Below are 14304 nucleotides of genomic sequence, written 5' to 3' on the forward strand. Positions count from 1 at the left end.
CCAGTGCTAAAAAAAGCATGAAGGACTTGACTCAGTAGAATGAGACAACCTTGTGTGAGGTAGAAGTTACGCCAGAATTAAAATGCAGCAAGAAGTGGGAACCAGGTGGCAATGCAAGAGAAGGGCTGGAGCCAAGCCCTACCAAGGGGTTTGCCTGCAGCTTATACCCATGGCCAAATGCTCTTACCAAAGGAAGCAGAAACCTCACCCATTCTCTAGCTGCAGGTGGAATGCAAGACAAGGCGGCAAAACTCTCTTCAGTCACTAAGGAGTTTTTGTTGACTCTCTGTAATCTATTTTAACCATTGTTACCTTGCTTTGGTCTAGGCTTCTGAAAACTGCCAGCCAACTGCAGCCTCCTGCAACTGCATCTGGCTGCATGACCCACCTCCTCTCTGCCTTTGACTGACATGCCAATTGGAGCTTGTATTTGCTACTTTGGGACTGTCTGATTTTCATGGATCTGCATGCTTAGACCCAGTCACCACAGCCCTGATGCTTTCTCCAGCTCACCTGAAATGGGAGCTGATGTTACTGCTCATTCATCTCGGCTTCCTTTGCTCTCCCGAATATTTCTGATGGTTGCTAGGCAACTATTGTTGAATACATGCATGAGGCATTAATTGTATGAGCACTTTAAAAGAGGAAAATTCTTTAAAACTGAGGACAGTGCCATACCAAAAATAGGATATTTCCTTTATGAAGGGCAACACTCGTGGCTGGGAATGTTGAAGGCTGCAGTATGTCAGAGGCCAGATGAGTCATTCAGATTACTCACATGCAGCGCAGCACAAAAGCAGCATCTTAGCAGACCTGACTTTATAATAAAGTTTTATTTTAAATTAAGTGCTTCAGATCTAGTTTTATCTTCTGACTGCTGTCATTGGGATATCACAGTCCACATTTTCATGAAATTAATTGCGTTGGGTCCAGCTGCTGTTACGGTGTTTGAAGGTAGGGAGTGTATCAATTCGGTACCTTTTAAACCAAACATGGCATCAGCAAGTACTCCTCTTTGCTACACTTCAAAGAGATGCTGTAGTCTCACTGCTGATCCTAAGTGTTCTGTGCTCCCTACCCATAAATGTGGACTTCATTTTATAGGGTCTTTTTTTCTAAAATACATTCCAATGTCATGATCAAGCTCTAAAGACAGTAAACACAGACTTCCATAAATTGACTTAAACTTCGAAACTAAGTAACTGCAAGGATTTGCAGCTAGGTAATTTTTTGAGGGGGGGTTGTTTTATAAAAACCCCATCTCTACCATAACTAAACATTCACAATGTACATGTATTCATCTTAATTACAGGCTGCCTTTCAAAACAACCAGCACCAAAAAACCCCCTGAAGAACCATCATTTTCTGGCAGATGAGTAGAACGATTATGGTTCATTGCAAAATCGGGATGCTATAAAAGAATGAGGGCAACTATATTGCTAATTTTGAACATGGTATTCTGAGCTAAGAGCTGCTCAAGACCCTGGGAACAATCTTTTCCATTTTTCAAGCTTGTGCTCTACCTCTGTGAAAGTATGTAATGGACACAGGCTCAACTCAGCAAAGTTCAGCTGAGGTTTGTAAGACTTGAAGGTGAAGGGATTTATTTCATCAGGGAAGTGAGAAGCAGAATCATCAACACCTACTTAAAGTAAACATGCCACCCCACAGCAAAGAGCTGTTTTTCACTGGGAGTTCAACTTCTTCTACAGTTGCAAATCCAGAGTGAAACACAGGAGGGTGATGACAGAGCTGGAAGATCGCACAGTACCTCTCTTTTGAAGCAGCAGCACTGTCTGTGAATATCACCCATGTTAGGAGGATAACCACCATTAGTGTTTTCACATATTCTCTTACTCTTTCTGTGACCTGAAACTGGTGATTTCAAATAAATTCATTCTCTTCTACTATTCACTTGTTTCTAACACCTTCCTTTTAGTTAACATCTCTTTAAAGCTATTACAAAGCTAAGGTGACCAGAGATGTCTGTGAAGGACCCATCGGGGAAGACTCATGAAGTAGGTACTGTAAATCTGCAGATGATCTTGCACTGTGTTGCCACACATTTAAATGAGATGCTACTGAGTTACATTTTCCATACTTCACCTGAGGAGACAGCCCTTTGCAGAAGTTACTAAAAGTGGCCTAAAACAGACCTAAAATTCTCCCTGAGCTGATCTCCCAAAGAGAGAACAGGCCAGGGATTGATGAGACCCCAGAGCAGAGGAGCACACTGCCTGGTCAGTGCTCTGAGGCAGGCAACTGCTCATGGTGGATGGGGACAGGCAAGGAGAACAAGGGGACACAGGCTATCAACAGCCACCAGTGTGGATCAGTGAAGACACTCCTAACACACCAGCTTCCTCCATAATCCTGTTCCTCAGTCTCCCATCTACAGAACAGATGCAAAGCTCTGCCTTATCTAATTAAGAGTGCAAGAAAATCTTTGAAGGTTTATTTTATCATGTAATGGACACAAGATCCAGCACAATCTAGCCTCTACTGGCCTGGAGGCTATAAATTACATATATTAATAAAATTACAGTTTTTAAGGCCTGAAAGGAATTAGTAGGATATTAGTGCCTTGTTTACCTTCCGCAGATATTGCCTATACAGCAGAGTGACTACTGGATGAAGACAGTACCTCTTCCTTGAGTAAGGGTCATGTCTTTTGCAAAGCAGTCTTGATTTAAAGGATTCAAGTAATAAAGAATCTATGCTACTCCTAGCTAAGTTGTTCCTATGGTTAATTACCTCTCACTGCTAGGTAACTGTGCCTTAGTTTCAGCATTAATTTATCTGCTTCCACTTTGAAGCATGGAGTCCTGCTATGTGTCTGATTGCAAAATTACAGAGCCCTCTACTGCCACAGGTCTTCTCCTTGTGGAAGTACTAACAGACTGTGATTGGGCCCCTTCTTAGTCTTCTCCTCTGTGAACTAAATGGAGTGACATTTTTTAGTCTTCCACTTAAAAGCAAGTTTTCTGTCCCATGAATTGCTTTTTGGGTCCTTCCTTAATCCTGTCCAGTATTTGCATATGCAAAGCACGGGCACCAGAATGAGGCACAAAGATAAAAGTAGGGAAAAACCTCTTCAATAAAACTTCCTGCTCTTCCATGTTCCTCTACAAGCCCCTAATTCAGAATAATACATTTGAGTATTAGTAGTGCAGTTATTCCATGAAATTGTACCACCCTTTTTGCAGCAAGCCATCATCATTTGACTGACTAACCAAAAATGTTAGCTCTTAGGGGGTCGATAATGATTTCCTCCAGCATTAGAGGCAGGAGTAGTAACATCTCTCTTATTTCTTCTTTCTATTCCCTGCTTATTAATCCAAGAACCAGGTTTGCTCTCCTACTCCAATCAACTGGTTATCTATCATTATCCCCAAGTAATTTATGCCATTAAGACCAACACAACAGCCCTGAGGCACACGGAAATGCTGCCAGATCACCGAAAGACCAAGATTCACCTGTATCTAATACTGAGGCCCAAACTTCAGCTGAAATGTAAACTATCACTGCTCCACTCGCCTTTAGCCCGTCACGAACAATAAATTAACTAAAAAAAAAAATCACAAAAAAGTCATACTTGCCAATGATAACCCTACAAAAACCCCAACACTACTTCTTTTACTAAAATTTGCCTTCACTTTCAGGACTTATGCATAAAAACAAGGTCCTAGAAAGAAACTACCAGCATCCACTGGCTATAGACACAAGGAAAAAGGATTTGCTGAGGTCTCTTAAGCTATTTGTGTAAATGATAAACTAATTGTCCGTGATCTGTCTGATCAGGTTTACAAAGATGCTGACAGGTAATGTGAACTTAAACAGCACTAGTGTCAATAGACAGAAAAAGCCCTATTTTGGATCCCCCTTAATACCCTCACTTGATTTCAGAGAGAGAAAACTATAGCAAGAATTTTAATGACCTATTTTGTCTCTTCTGCAATTTGATTTAAAAGCAAATTCACAAAAACCCAGCCACGTGGAATTTAAATTCTGCACAAGTCTCACCCACCAGCAATTACTACTGCAGTGTTTAAAATTTTAAAAGAAAACAAACCCAAACCTGAACAAAACACTATTTTTCAATTAATTTTCTTACTTTGATTTCTCTCCACATTGCATCATCTCCCAATTACTGTGATTTTGCTGAGTGTGCCAGTTTCTTAAAGACACAGCTATAAAATGTATGGACTAATTGTTGAGCAGAACTGAAGAGCTATTAAAACTGCAATAGTACAGCACTTCCAATGGTAGTCTATTATTTCTACATGATTGGTTTTGTACAGTCCAACTCATGCAGTGAAACTCTTAGATAAATTAACTCCTTCGTTTTGACATAAACATCAAAGGCAGAATTAAAGGAGAATGAACATTCTTTTCTGCTGCTATTTTAGACATACTGTTCATAACATCCACGCACGTTCCTGGAAAGTTACAAATTATTTAAATTGAGAAAGCCATTTGCTGTTTTATCAAGTCTGTAATACATAAAATTTGGCTCCAAAATTATCTCGTTTTCCCATTTCATGTTTCCCTGTCATCTACATGGTAGAGCATGTTTACAGAACTTCGTAACTGTAATATACAATTCAGTCATTTCTAAACAGCACTGTAAGAGTAAGTCTGAAATGTACACATTTTAAAGATTACTTAGTGAACACCAAACCCTTTCCCAGCTGTTTTAAATTTTGAATTTCCCAATAAATGAATAACATACTAAAAAAGCAAACAAGATCTGACATTATTTAGTCTAAGTTTCTAAAATGGCATAACATCTGTAGCTAAAAACAATTCTGAATAACTATATTTAACTAGAGCAGTATTCTATTATTCATAGCTCATTTTCCTTACAGACTAGGGGACTTAATGTGGTGTTCAAACATTTCAAACATTTCTTTTAATTGTTCAGTCCTTCCAAGAGCCCAACTGCTGCAAAAAGGGGGAAAATGTTCACTCATATCTTTTATATATATTCATGTGACCAACCCATGATCTCAGTTAAGTACCACAACTGTTCATTAACACACATCACAGCCCCCCAGTCAGCACTTCGAGCTTTGAAACCATGCCAGAAGCAGGGGCTCAACAAATGGCACTTTGACCTTTTCACTTCTAACTTCAATCTTTATTAAAATCTCTCAGACGTCAGCTCTGTCTCTCTCTTTCACCATCTTTTATGGGCTCCTGAAATACCTAATATTCATTCATTAAACGGAAAAGTTTGTTACATTCTTACGTAATGATAGATTCCCCTTTCACATGCAATCGGCTTGTGAAATGCCTTTGATTGAAAAAGAGAACGAAACACCCCCTCCCGCTGCCAAACAACTCTAAATTCAGATTGCTCACTCATTTCCCGGGAAATCAAGCATGCTGCCTAATATTAAAAAATCTCATGGCATCCAGGCAAGTTTAGCTGCATTTTATGCTCCCCTTATTAAATTTCACTTTAGCAACACACAAAATCCTCACCCTGCTCCTTGCTTGCTTTTTCAGTTTCATGTTTGCATCTTCAGTTCTTTGGCCCAAACATTTACGATTTTTTTTTCCCCAGCAGAGTTTCAGTTTCTTACAATAGAGTCACCAAAACGAGCAATCCCATGGAGGAAAATGCAACTGGAGACAAATAGAGGCTTTGATCATTTTTATGGTGCTCAAGCACAGATTTGGGTGGGGGGAAGGAAGAGGGATGAAGAGAGAAATCATGATTTTTTTTATTTTATTTTTTTTTTACCAGTAATTAAATAATTATGCATTAAGAACAACAACAAAAAAATGAACCACAGAAAAAGTTCTCATGAGTCATTTATGTGTTTTCATTCTTTGTGTAAACTTTCTGGCACACCCTATATGCTTCACTTCTTGCTTTAAATAAGTACTGGAAAATATGCATAGTATTTGGAACCATGGGGAATGACATATCAATTCGAAGTTTGCTTTGTGTAAGTTTGCATTTTCCAAATTTGAAATGCAACTTCAAGGAAACCCAGAACTCACCTTCAACCTCTAATTTCTCCCCCCCCCTTCACCCACGGATTATGTAGAAGGTATAAGCTATTCATTTAAGCGGCACAGTGAAGTATCATCATTAGGTGGCTTAGTTGCCCGGGATACTCCTATCAGCCTGACCAGTAGGGAACCTGGGAAGCGTGAGCTCCAAAGGGGGGAAAAGTAAACAAAGTAATGAGTAACAGTTACAGCTCCTTAAAAATGTGTACATTAACCTCAGTATTGGGAAACTCTTCACTCTTTAGAGGCAGCACCTCTGATTGAAATAATGATAAATATTTTGGTAATTCCATCTCAAGCCAAAATGAAATTACCCAAATGCACTCCCAGAGAACAAAGCTTTTTAGTATACCTTCGAATGAACTCAGGTAAGTTTACAAATGGCCTATACCTAAAAGACCATTAACTAAAATTACATTTGTTTTCATTGAAAGACAGCCTCAAGTGCTGACATGTAATATATGACATGTGATACATAATAATACTCTTAAACCAGTTCTGACATAATATCTCCCTAGGCATAATAACCACAAATGACTGCTTTAGTTAAGAACTAGCCAGAAGCAAAATAGATCCACGTAAAAGTAGCTTTAACCATAAATACCTCAACAATATTTTATGTCACTTTGTAAAAAAGTTAAAGGAGTCCCATAATAATTAACAACAAAAACTTCATGTTCTTTACTATTGTATGGTGGTTGTGAAAGGTTATTTCATAGTCCCGCAGCTGCCAATGCTGTAAATTATGCAGGCACCAAGAAGCATTAAGGAGAAATAATAGCAATTTAAACTAAGGCTGACGTAATTCATGATAAACAGTCATTGGAAAATATTACAATGTTGTCTTTTTTGAGTGGGTTTAATCAGAAGAATGTGACCATATTCTGACACAAACCACTTCACTTTTCCATTGTACGGGAATGGGGGCCCTTCCCTGGCCATAAAGGTCTCCCCTGCTCGCTGCCACTGCTGAGTCCCGACACCTCAGGGACACTGCTCATGATGCTTGGGATGCCAGTGGGCCCAAAGTTCTGAGACACAGCTTCAGAGTCTGAGTAGGCCTGGTGGTCCAAGGGAGGCACTGAAACCAGGGGAACAGTCAAACAAGGATGCACTAACGAAGGCATATGAGGCAAAAGAGATGGCTCCAGAAATGAGACTACGATGGACATGGCTCACAGATATGGTGAACACAGCATCGCTTACTTTTTGCTATGATCACAAAACATGATTTTGGTAGCTGAATTGTAAAACCAGCCATCAAGTGGAAATCTTATACAGGAAGAATTAGTAATGTACACCTACAATCATTTATTGAATGGACACCAATAAATGCGTGCGTAATCGATGACAAAACGCAGGCAATGGGTTACATTTATCAGGCAAAGAAGAGCAGCTCACTCACAAACCCCTCGTTTGCTGGAACTACACATTAATTCTCTGCTGAACTCTGCCTGGTAAAACATGTAAACCCCACAATACCCTCACAGAATCACTAAGCCAGAAAATAAAAAGAAGCTGTGGGCACATCCAGGCCCTTGAGTCTGCCACTGGCACTCTCAGGAGTGAGAATCTCTCACCTCCTGTCCAGTGAGAGCCCCAAAGCCACGGCTTTCCCAGCCCAGGCCATACTGGGCACCCCATGGTTCACAGCCCTGATGCTTCTCAAGCAGCTGGGTCACGGCCCCATGCAGTCACTGCAGGCACACGGCATAAGCCCCCTCTCTCCCAGACTGCTACCCAATGGCACCTGAAGAAGTAAGGAGCCACACCCAATTCCCAAGAACCCTGCCATGGGAGCAGCTGTCTCGAAGTGACACCGGCAGCTGCCACAGGCCTCTCGGCAGCTCCCCTGCTCCTCTGTGTAGGGCTGACAGCCACCACCAGCCCCGACTGAGAAGGGATGCTGAGGGGCCTGAAGGAATGGACAGAAGTAGCTTTTCAGGCAGTACTGCCCCTCCACTCAGTATCTGCTGCCTTCCTGAGGGCAGCGGGAACATGCAACCCAAATAAAATCAGTGTTCTCCATTAAGGAGTTTTGATTATATAGTGAAAAATAATCTTAGTATTTATCCTGGTTACAACTACGGTTGCAAGTGAAAATGCACTAAAAAACATAAAAAGGAGTAGAAGCTAACAGCATTTGTTTCTACTGAAGTTCTTGTAGACAGGAAGGTATTTTATCTTACTTTACTACACATTACTTATGTTCACTTAACAGCTTGCTGTTAACATTGGGTGAGATTCTGTCTCTGGTTAACTGGTGAAAATCTTGAGTAACAGCCACAGAAGTGGATCAAGTTATGTTGGATTTACGCCACTAAGGAAAGCAGAATGTGACCCCTTATCAGTGCCTTTTTGCTTTGAGTATACAAATATTTTATGCATTTCAATGAGTGACAGAATGCAAAACTTGCAAATATTTATTTTTAGATGTATGGGGAAAAAGCAATTAGAGCTAAAAATGTTAAGAATGAAGAAATCACTTAACAGAAGCAATTATGTTGGGCACATAAACAGCTCTGCCTTCAGACATTTTATTCAAATGCTGCAGAGCACACTAGAAAATATCAATTGTTTAAAAAAAAAACTCCCAAGTATTTTTTCACAACTGAAAAATCAATCATTATAAACAACATCTGGGGATCATTAATATCTTGCTCTGCAGTTGAATTAACAAAATAAGAAAGAAATCTGACCAGAATCCAAAACATTTCCAGATTTGCTTTTTCAAGCTAAAAGCTTATGTTTGCAGAGGTGGGGTGGGAGGGAAGAGGAAATGTACATTTATCTATATTGTATATAGCACTATTATGCATTAATCACTACTTCCCCTCCAGCTATGTCCTGTTTTTGTTTTGAGAGACCTAAAATCTGAAATATTTAGCTAAGCCACCCTGCCCAGGACCTTGGAAAACATTTGCATATTTTTCAGACTGTTGGAGATGCCACCGTAAAGCTCCATCTAAGGAGCTTCCAGTATCCATCCTAATAAAAAGTCTCCATACTCCTCCTACTGCAGTTCTAAATGTTTTAAACATTCCAGTCTTTGCAGAGGAGCACTAACACCAATCCCACTCTAATATCATATTTGTTAATATTAAAACAAAGAAGCCCAAAGCATCTATATGGAAACTTCAGGTTTTTCTGAATTCCACTAATATAAATTATCCTGCAGGTAGCTAAAAGAAACAACAGCAAAAATGCTGATACTTTACATCAGCTGAAAAACTTTAAAAAAACACCCAGTCAGCCCAAGTACAATTTTTGTACTAGAGCTAGTTTAAAAAGAAAAGCCAACTTTGACTCTTTGACTCACACAAATAAAATAAGTCACCAACAGGAAAACTGTATTTCATTTAGACTGGAAACATTCTTCCATCCTTTTTTTTTGTTTGTTTTAAAGACTCATTCCCTGCCAAGGTTTTATTTTGTTATGTTTTTCCCTCAAACAACTGATTTTATCTGAGTCACAAACTTCTGTAAACTAAGATGCATAATGAGAGCAAAGACCAAATTTCAGCTACACCAGGACTAATGGTACCACTCTACACCCTGAAGTCACCAGCCTCCATGCCACAGAATTTGTCTGGCACATGACCCATCCCTAAAAAGTCCTTTCACCTTCATAATGCTGCTCTTCCCATGGCTTCCCTGGCCAATGACAAGAAGGAGGGTAGGCCCTGAAATTGCTGGCCTAGAAACTCCAGCAGCTGGCAGGACTGGTAAGTCACTCCTCATTCCCAACCACTCCCTGCCAGCCCTAGAAGTGAGACAAACTGCCTTCTTCATTGTTTTATAGGGAGAGATGAGTTGTTGAAGGTTTTGAGGTTTGCATTTTAATGTAGGTAACTTTTCCCCTAGCAAGCAGTACATTGTTAAGTTTGGTGTGGGGGATGGGGAGAGGAGATAAGTGGGGCCTGCAATACCCTTTTGCACACAGTTTTTTTTCAATGAGCAGTTTCCCTCTGCATTGCTCATGTTATGGCCAAATGAAGATGGTCAATTTTTCAGAGCAAAAACTGTATTTATACCACAGTAGTTTGTAGTTTTCTCACTTTTTGGTATGAAATGTTTCACTAAAAAATTGGGTTTTACATGCAAACCAAAAAACTTTTAACCTTCTTTTGGGGTTGAACACGTGTTTATAGTACTCCAGGGACCAAAGTGATTGTTTAATGCCATATTGGACCCAGCGTGCTATAAAAATAATCCAGAATGATTTAAAAATTACCAAATTGATTTTTAAAATTGACAAGAAATAAGGTATTCAGTTTTCTCTCACACTCCTGTTTATAGAAAGAGCAAGCCCATCCTCACAGAATGAAAGAGGTTTCATGGTTTCATGGTTTCATCTTTAACAGGCAGGATTTATAATATTTTTCATGACAAATCCTTCTGTGTGAGATTTTCACCTGGTGAGGCTGATGGAGCTGAAACCCACCATCACTCACACCACAGCTGGATCCCAGCTCATTGATGCACCCTGAACCACTCCGTGCCATGAAGCTGGCACACTGAAGCCTGGCAACTGAAGTCACCTTTCTTGGACAAGCACACACAGAGGACGTGTGCTGCTCTAGCAACAAGCACGCACTGATTTATGCCCAGTGACCTCCAGATACACCTTCTGAACACTCACAGGCAGCTTTGCCTCCAGCTAGATCATTCTGTAGTCTATAATGAAAATTATTAGGAACCTAATTTTTTCATTCCTTCCCTCTTGCAGCACACATGACCACACAGCAGAAGCCAGTAAATGATATGCATTTACAAAGTTATTCAGTAACAGTAACCCCAGAGGCTGATAAATGAAAAAGATTTTGAAAAATGTCTCGAGTTGAAGAGAAATGAATTGTTCATTTTCATTGCTCATGTTCATTTCATTATCCACCTGGACTGCTTCACGCTGGTGAGGACCTCTAATTGCTCTTACTTCAGGAGAGGGATACATGTGCAGTCTGATTGTGGTCATAGCCAGAACTTTGGCTATCAAGACATCCAAGCATGGTTTATGTCTTCTGCTTTCTGAACAGAAGCAAGCTTTTGAGCCTATTTGCATTCTGGAGGGGAACCCTCCAAGGCAGCTGGATTAACTAATCAGTAGTTATATTGACAAAAATGGGAGCAGGAGGCTTCCCACTCACAGCAGTCTTTCCTCTGCAAATGGAGAGCAAGTCCTTCCCTGGCAGGCTGCAAAGAAATATATGCAAATGTTTGAGCCTTCCAGCTGCTGGGCCCATTCCTCAGCAGCCCACTTCTCCAGCGGCCTCCTAGATGTGATGCTGTCCCCCTGAACCAAGCCAGAGGAGAATCAGAAAAAGGACTGTGAAAGAAAACTGGTCCTAAATATTCCTGCCTAAACCACTTAGGCACATGCCACACAGCAGCAGACAGGCACGGCAGAGGCAAGCACAAGTAGCCATGGTGTTGGTAGCACCTGTGGCAGCCTGAGCTGGAGGGGAAGCTTAGCACAGCCTGAGCCTCACAGAAGCTCTATGGAAACACGGAACATCCACACAGGACTGCCCAAAGCCTCATCTCATCCCTTCCAGCCCTACCTGTGGGAGCTCACAAACAGCATCTACATACATCTTCTGCTTTAAGAAGTCCCACACCAAAACAACATTATTTATTGTCAACAAAACTTAATTCTTCTTCTTCATTTCCTGCTTTATCTATTTTTGTTAAACCCTGCAGAAGAGGGAAAAATAGGCAAGGAGTATGAGGAGAAGTCAGAGCTCAATAAAACTTTTTTTTTTGTTATAAATCTACAATGAAAGTAGAGAGAATATTTCCAGGAAAAACATTTCTATTAAAACTGCCTAACAAGGACAACAGCTTACATGCTGGGGGCTCTTTGTAAAGGTGTTTCTGGTGTCTCATCTGATGACATGCTGTATCTGTTGCACAATACTCCAACATACAGAGAATGTGTAGGACTTGACTCAAAAGCAATGCTTCTGAAGAAGACTTGGCATCCACAGCAGAAAACAATGCTCCAGTGCTTCCCACATAAAGACATCAGCAGAATGTATTTCTCAACCTTCATATGTGCTTAAGAGTTAGGAGAATTTCAGGTAAAAATGGTGAAATACGCACTCCTATCTTGTTCCTTCTGCACACTTACTTCATTTGCTAGGTAGGAGAGAGCCAAAACCTTCAAACTAAATGTGTCTGGATCTCCTTACAGACAACTTTTCAGAATTTTAGTCACATTTCTGTAATCTGGTATCCCCTCAGATTTGACTGATAAATGCCAGTGCCTTAGAGTAATCTATTTATCTACTGTACCACCCTGCCTCTGTTTAGCTTTAGCAGTCATCACTCTCCACATGTGACATCAATCTACATGATATCAATGTAAACTGTTTGTATAATGAAGTGTTGTACATTTTATTGTCCTGCCAGCAAAGAAAAGGATAAACTAGTACTTTGCCTGTTGTCTTCAACAAAGGTAGTATAATTGACACCATACATTTTGCAGTACAGATATGGAACCATACACTGGCCAGTTTTTTCTTCTTCAAACAGCAGGGCTTACAAGTTTTACATCATTATTTTTATAAGAAATACTTTTAAACAGTGTTTTTTGGGGATTTTTGATGGCTCTTTTTTTTTTAATAGGAATTTAAAAAAATCTGCTTCTTAAATCAAACTAAATTTTAAATACACATTATTAATTTCTATGGCTAAGATTTCTGTGGCTCTGGATTGATAATGAGATAATTGCCTCGCAAAGGTCAATAGAATGGCAGAGTTTGCTTTCAGAGGCTGAACAAAGCACTCACTATGGTTCACTAAGCGAAGCTTCTGCATCACTCCACATCTCTTTGATTCATCTATTACTAATATTCCATGATACATTTACATTATGGATCCAACTATTTCAACAAACCTGTAATCAAGGAATGACCCTGAATAAAATACTCCACAGAAAGCAGATGGTAGGCTCATCAAACGCCTTCAAGCCTAAAATAACCTTTCCCATATAAAAAGGAGAGTCAATTAAAGCTGAACTTTATATTCTGAGCTTGAGCTCAGAGTAAATAAAAACCAACATGATACTATTGTGTGTGTTATTGGACCAAACTTCCAGGGCATTTCATTCATTTTTTTAACCACCCCCATTCCTAAGAGCAACCAACACTTTTATTCATGGTTCATTCAAAGCCTGTAATGTTTTGTGTAAGTGTGAGCAGACTTGACGGTTTGGGCCTGATTCTGAAAAATCTTGACAGCACAAAACTAAAACTATTCCCAGCAGTCATGTGCTCCAGTGACAACACCACGTGAGGAAGGATCTTGTCTGCCTGTTGGGAATAGAGTGGCAGAGCAGCAGAGGAGCACTACCTTACAAAATGCCCCAATGCCACCAGATGAGTCAGGGCGACACTGACATTGTGCTGACACAATGCCTGAGCTGGGCACCAAGCTCAAAGCCAGGGTGCTCAAGTTCAGAAAAACAGGTAGATGACTATCCCATCAGAAACATCATTAAAGCCCTTCCCACTCACTCTCATTACATGTTTAAGCGCATCAGCAGAATTTTTTTCTCTAAGAGACCACAGGATCTTCCTTGTAGAGATGTGGGGGTCTTGCAAGCAAAGGTGTACCCACCACCATGCAGACTCTTCAAGCATTAGCCACAGAACTCATCCATCTGGTGATATGGGGGATAAAACTTAATTCTGTACACTGCTAAAGAAACTGCACTGGACCCATTAGTGGAGTTACTCTGGGCATCTACACAACATGCATTCTGCCACATATTCAAAGCACATCTGCTGTCCTGGGGATGATGTGACACCAAGAAAGCCCAGTGTGAAATCACCTGGTTGCTATCAGGTGTCAAATCTTGCCATTCTCTCCCCCAGCTGTAAGGGGCTGCATAGTCCTTCAGAGCTGCAGAGTATTCTCTATGCCTTTTGAATTAAGAGACCACCTCCCAGAAGTACCTCTGCACTCACAAAATCAAGCTTCTAGCACTGGCAAAGCCCATGCTGAACAAGCCTACATTCCAAGATGACCAGAAACACACCACCTACAGCTGACACTCATACAGGGCCCTGGGAGCACGGCTGCTGAGTGCTGTGCAGTGGGGTGTGCAAGGACTCTAGCCTGTTTTGCATTTTTTAGCATAGTGCACCAACAACGACTTTAAAAAACTCACACACCCTGTAAGACGACAGGCGAATGACTAAGGTAGATGAACTTCAAACCCAGGCAAGGTATCATTTCACTCAGACCAAGTCACTGTGCTACACTCTACCTGTGTAA

General features: G+C 40.6%; 1 protein-coding gene across 3 annotated transcripts in view; it reads right to left on the bottom strand.

The window, feature by feature from the left end:
• Nucleotides 1-14304, bottom strand: part of ARID5B (AT-rich interaction domain 5B) — a 114878-nt gene that overhangs the window by 53432 nt on the left and 47142 nt on the right. The window lies entirely within an intron of this gene.

Source organism: Aphelocoma coerulescens, chromosome 6 (assembly GCF_041296385.1).
Source record: "Aphelocoma coerulescens isolate FSJ_1873_10779 chromosome 6, UR_Acoe_1.0, whole genome shotgun sequence".
Lineage (NCBI taxonomy): Eukaryota > Metazoa > Chordata > Aves > Passeriformes > Corvidae > Aphelocoma > Aphelocoma coerulescens.